The sequence below is a fragment of the Prosopis cineraria genome, unplaced genomic scaffold (assembly GCF_029017545.1).
Source record: "Prosopis cineraria cultivar Desert tree isolate PC_DT_omini unplaced genomic scaffold, ASM2901754v1 PC4, whole genome shotgun sequence".
NCBI lineage: Eukaryota > Viridiplantae > Streptophyta > Magnoliopsida > Fabales > Fabaceae > Prosopis > Prosopis cineraria.
Window position 1 is genome coordinate 16911117 of NW_026555335.1, and position 5680 is coordinate 16916796.

The following is a 5680-nucleotide window of genomic DNA, read 5'->3' on the forward strand; positions in this document are numbered from 1 at the left end:
TTGTTATAATATAAAATACCATCCTGAACCATAAAACCAACTAAGCGGTCAGGCTCTCTAACAATGTCAGCACAGAGCTATTGCAAGCGCCCTGACTGCTGAGAAGCCGCAGCTATGACATCAAACAAAGTTGACTACAGTTGATGCAAGGCCATAGATGTCACTCGCGACAGTGCATCAACAGCAAGGTTTGTTTTTTCTTGGTCGATGCTTAATAGTAAAGTGATACCCCATCAGTTTTGGAAGATAAGCTTTTTGTTCGGGGGTCTGCAACACCTAACGATCCAAGTGTTATAAACTCTCTTGATCAGTTTGAATGGTGAAAGTGTGCCCAAAAAGGTAGTACCAAAACTTAGCCACAGCCCATGTGATGGCGTACAATTCTATAACATATGTTGACTGAGCTTACATGCGACCGGATATCTGTTTGGAGAAAAAACTGAGGATATCTCCTATTGCACAGCCAGAAGAGTCTGTTTCAACCACAAAGGGTTGAGAAAAGTTGGGGAAAGCAAGTACTGGAGTCTCACTGAGAGCATGCTTAAGCTCTTCGAAGGCTATCTCAGCCTTGTCTGACCACTGATAACCATTTTTCCAAAAGAGTTTGGTCAACGGGCTCGCCAATCGTGCATATTGTCATATAAAACGTCGACAGTAACCAATGAGGCCTAAAAAGCTGCAAAGTTGGGATATTTTGGGAAATCGGCCATTGCAGCACTGCTGCTACCTTGGAGTCATCCATGGCTACTCCTTGAGCAGACATGATATGCCCTAGATATTCCACCTTTGTTCTGCCAAAAGTGCACTTGGACCTTTTAGCATTTAATTTGTGTTGAAGCATTACTTGTAACACTAGTTCAACATGCTCTAAGTGTTGAGACCATGACCTATTATAAATCAATATATCATCACAGAATACAACAACAACAACAACAAGCCTTTATCCCACTAGGTGGGGTCGGCTACATGGATTGCAAGACGCCATTGTGCTCTATCATTTATCAAACTTTTAGAAATATTATTAATTAAGAGATCACGTTCAACAACTTCTAAGAATATTAGCACAAATTTTTGCAGATAAGATTTAAACACATAATTCATTAAAGCTTGAAAAGTTGCAGATGCATTTGTAAAACAAAATGGCATAACAAGCATTCATCAAGGCCCTGATGCGTTTGAAATGCTGTTTTCCCCTTGTCTTCTGGGTGCATTCTTACTTGGTGGTAGCCAGCTCTAAGATCTAATTTGGAAAAATGCACCGAACCGCCTAACTCATCTAGCAACTCATCCACTGTGGGCATTGGGAATGAGTCTTTCACAATAACCTCGTTCAGGGTTCGATAATCAACACACATTTGCCATGAACCATCTTTTTATTTTAACCAGTATAATAGGTGCAGAGAACGGACTTATGCTAGTCTGAATCAAACCATGCTGTAATAATTCACCTACCATTTTCTCTATCTCTAGTTTTTGACTGTAGGGGTATCAGTATGGTCTCACCTTCACTGGCCCCGTCCTAAGTTGAAGAATGATTCTATGATCGCACTCGTGTGGTGGGACCGGAAAGGCTATGTGGGCCGTCAAAAACTGAATGATAGTCTGCTAAAAGTGCCTCAAGATCAGGTGGGACTTCATCTACTTCCACACGTGTCTTTGTATCGAGGACCTTAGTTGAAGAAAAAATACAGAGTTGACAGCTCCCGCATCTTATAAATGATGGAATTGATGGAATTGGGCCATTGTACAAGGGGCTTGAGAAAGTGCATTCAAAGTCACAAAGTTCTCTAGTCTAAGAATTTAATTGAAGCATTGCTATAATCTGCTACATGGGGCCCCCATGTAGCCAGCCATGAAGACCCAATTACAACATCTAACCCTGTTGTCTCTAACACAAGCTAAAATGTGGATCATATGTCCATTAATGGTTATGGGTAATACTCGAACCAGGCCCATACCCCTCATAACTTGCCCATTCCCTACAAAGACCCGTATTAGATGAACTGGCTCCACGGGTAGGTTGAGATGATCTACTATTCGTGGATGTACAAAGCTATCAGAAATGCCATCGTCAAGCAAAACTTGCACCGTGGCTCCATTAATTTGACTGGAAAAATGAATGGTAGTATTACCCCCTGTTCCGTTATAAGCCTACAAAGAAATATGATGGCATGTGGCCGTTACGTCCCTTGGTGGGTCTTTTTAGGGTGGAAGAGGTAGTTTTGGGACGTCTTACTCTTCATCAATCTGCAACCACATGAATTGACAATTGGCATACTTGTGAGTCGATGTGAATTTCTCATCACACGTATAAGATAAACCTTTCTCACATCTGATTTGCATCTCAACCGGATTTATTTTGCGAACTGGAACTAATGGCTTCATATTGGGCGTAGGTAGCAAGGGCAACATCGATGAGTTCTTTGATGGCATTGAATTAATGTGACTGGTGTGAGATGAAGCAGGCACTGTAGTGAGCAATCTTACGCTCAACGGCATCATTCCACTAATTTCAGTCATCACCGCTTTCCCTTTATCTGAAAAAGGCATTGAGGTCAACTTGTCATTAAACAATCTCACAAAACCAATAGCTTGCAACAAATCATCAGGAGTTTGAGCAATCACCTCCCTTCTTAGCTCAGGCTTAAGCCCTCCTACAAAACAATCCAGTAATGCCTCATCTAAAATTCCTTCTATACAGTTGGCCAGGGTCATAAATTGCTGATGATATGCCTCCAGCATATCCGTCTGGGTAAATTTGAACAACTGTGAATGAGGGTGTTCAAATTGGGCTAGTTTGAACTGTATCTCCACTGCCCTAGTGAGACTTGCCCAGGTAGTTATATGTTTTAACTTTAACATCATTTGGAACCATGGCATTGCGGCTCCCTCCATATGCACCGAAGCCATGATAATATGTTGTGGGTCCGTCATTGCATAGAGGGAAAAATATTGTTCTGCATGAAATATCAAGCTGGGTCAGCTCCATCAAAATGCGAAAAATCTATTTTTACCTGGTGTTGAGGAGTGCCATAATTTTGGTTATGATTTGATAAAGAATTTTTGCCAAAACCAGTGCCTAGTGGATTGTTACGATTCAAATTGTCCGTCATCTACTTCAAAACTTCCAGATGCGTTTTTATCTTCTCAATTCTCGGGTTGGGAGCTATAAGCAGTATGTCTGCAAGAACGTCCATCGCATCCTTTTGCAGGGAAAGATGTCATGCCAAATCTCCATAAGCTATCTCCAAGCATTCCATCCGAGCATTGTTAGCATTCTCCAATCGTTCTACACATTCCCGTATGCTCTGGAGGTCACTACCTAAATTCTTCACGTCATTGGTTAGCTCGCATAAACATGTATTTTCTACCATGGCAGTGATTTAACTCTCGACAAAAGCACATTCTGTCACATCTCATGCAATTAAAATAACAAAAACAATAGAATATCATCCAGCTCAAGGTATTATTTATGAGAAGTTCAGTCACAGAGAGGAGAAAACAGAAGAAAGAGAGGAGAATTACAGAAGGGAGAAAACTTGTGGGATAACAAAGAAGAATCAATCACTCAAAAAGAACACACTCTAACAAATCCTCAGCCTCTTTATATAACTTCCCTATCCCTCCCTAACCTTTCTCAACTTCCACATGATTCTCCTTGAGCGGCTGCTTCTACGTAGCACCGTTGGCATGGTAGGCACTTGGGCTTGCATGTCCTCCTCAAGTGAACAGTCGTAAGCCTCAACTTTCTTAGTTGACTCAACATTCCCTAGTAACCCATCATTAGTAATTTGATTCTGGACCCCTACAGGGTCAAGCCCCTTATAATCAAGCCCATTCGTGGCAGTATGTGATTGCAATTCTCTCAAGCTATTTATAATTATAATTACTGGAAATCATATCAATCTATCAACATGAATTTGCACCCAGCGTGACTTCAAGTTTCTATATGAAGAAGTCATAATTAGTTAGTTAAATGGAATATAATGCGACATACTTTATTTTATATGCATCCAGGGATTTATGAGAATAATGGGCACATATAAAAGCAGCAGCATATACTTGAGCCGCGGTGATGGGCACTGCACCAGGGTGGTTTAGAAGGAACTGGTTATCATCAATATATTGGCATGCTCACCTAAAAAGCAAGTGCTAAAAGGTAGGTTTCACAATTATAAAATAGAAAGTACAAATTATTCAAAAGTTGGGTTTCACTACTACCAACCATATACTATGAACTAACAAAGTAGAGGAAGAGCAACAGAAGAATAGTAGAAGTCGAATAAAGTTTCACATCACCTTGGGAGACTGCAGAAGAAATTGCCGACAGAGCACCGATAGAAGGCAAAGTGTTTCGGTTCTGAACCATTAAAAGAGAAGTTAAAAGATAAAAACCAATGAGATGAGGAAAGCTTATGAAAATCCTCACGTCTGCTGTGAAAAACATGACGGTTTGACTTCAGAAAATTGTAAAAAAGGTAATTTAGACTACTTCCTGAAAACAAGAACTTTGATTTGATGTTATAATCAAAGAATGGTCATTAACAATAATGATTTGACAAACCAGAATGAAGCAGATTGCCAGAAGGTCAAGAAGTGAAATGACAAAGCTTGCCTGGAATTGAAGCACGACACGGGAGCGAGGTGAAAATGGTTAAAGAGATCTATAGAGAAATTGAAATTACAATGAATCATGGAAAGGAAGGAAGGAAGGAAGGACGTGACTGAGAAGATGAACTAAGGGAGTCGAGCGACGTTGAGTAAGGGATCTATGGAAAAATTGAAACTCTTAACGATTAAAGAAATTGAAGGGCGTGGGAAAGTGTAATGGATATGAATGAAGTTAATAGCCCCTAAATCTCGAATTTTATATTAGAATTGGAAATTTGAAAATGCGCCTGCAACTCCCTAGAAATTAATACTCTCGTGAAGTTAATGCTCCATGAAGGTGAAAATAAAAAAATAAATTGAATATCGTTGACCAATCAAAATATTTTCTTTAATAAAATCAATCAATAATAGAAAAGAATTAAAATTATATTAAAGTTAATTGACCAATGATATGTAAAAGTTTCTGGCCAATCAGAAGACTTCTACAAATTTGTTAATATATATGATAATATATCTCGATTGATTGATGATGATGATTGATTCCTTAAAACCATGATAAGCAAAAAAGAGACATCAATCAGGGTAAAATGGCAAAGGTTAGTATTTTTTTTTTTTGTTCATAAAATATCAAACTCATCATAATTTTTTTAATTTAACCAAAAAAAATACACATCAACTTGTTTAATTTTGTCAATGACAATAGCAACTAACATTACATGCAGATGAAACTTAAAGAATGAGGAGGAAAAAAAGGACTAATACCAAACATGCATGCTAAGAATATAAACACCCCACTAGTATAGATTTGGCTTTTTACAGTTAACTTTTTACATTGATTAATAGGAAAATGATGTAGACAATCAAAGCGGTGGTAATTTATAATTATCAGTTTATTGTTAGACTTTTTACATTAGTTTTTTAAGGAACTAATGTAGAAAAGACTTTTTATATGGATTAAGCAACCGATATAAAAAGCGATTAAAATTTAAAAAATTAAAAAAATTATTAACTTTCTATATTGATTATAATTATAATCGATGTAGAAAATTGGTTTCTTAGAAAACTAATG

General features: G+C 38.2%; 1 long non-coding RNA gene across 1 annotated transcript; it reads right to left on the reverse strand.

The window, feature by feature from the left end:
• Window positions 1-2133: 2133 nt before the first annotated feature.
• LOC129308339 (uncharacterized) lies at window positions 2134-4465 on the reverse strand. Its single transcript, XR_008592585.1, has 3 exons — window positions 4300-4465; window positions 2626-3322; window positions 2134-2537 (listed from the first exon to the last, which is right to left on the reverse strand). It is a non-coding gene; the product is annotated as an uncharacterized LOC129308339 (long non-coding RNA).
• Between the last annotated feature and the right edge of the window lie 1215 nt (window positions 4466-5680).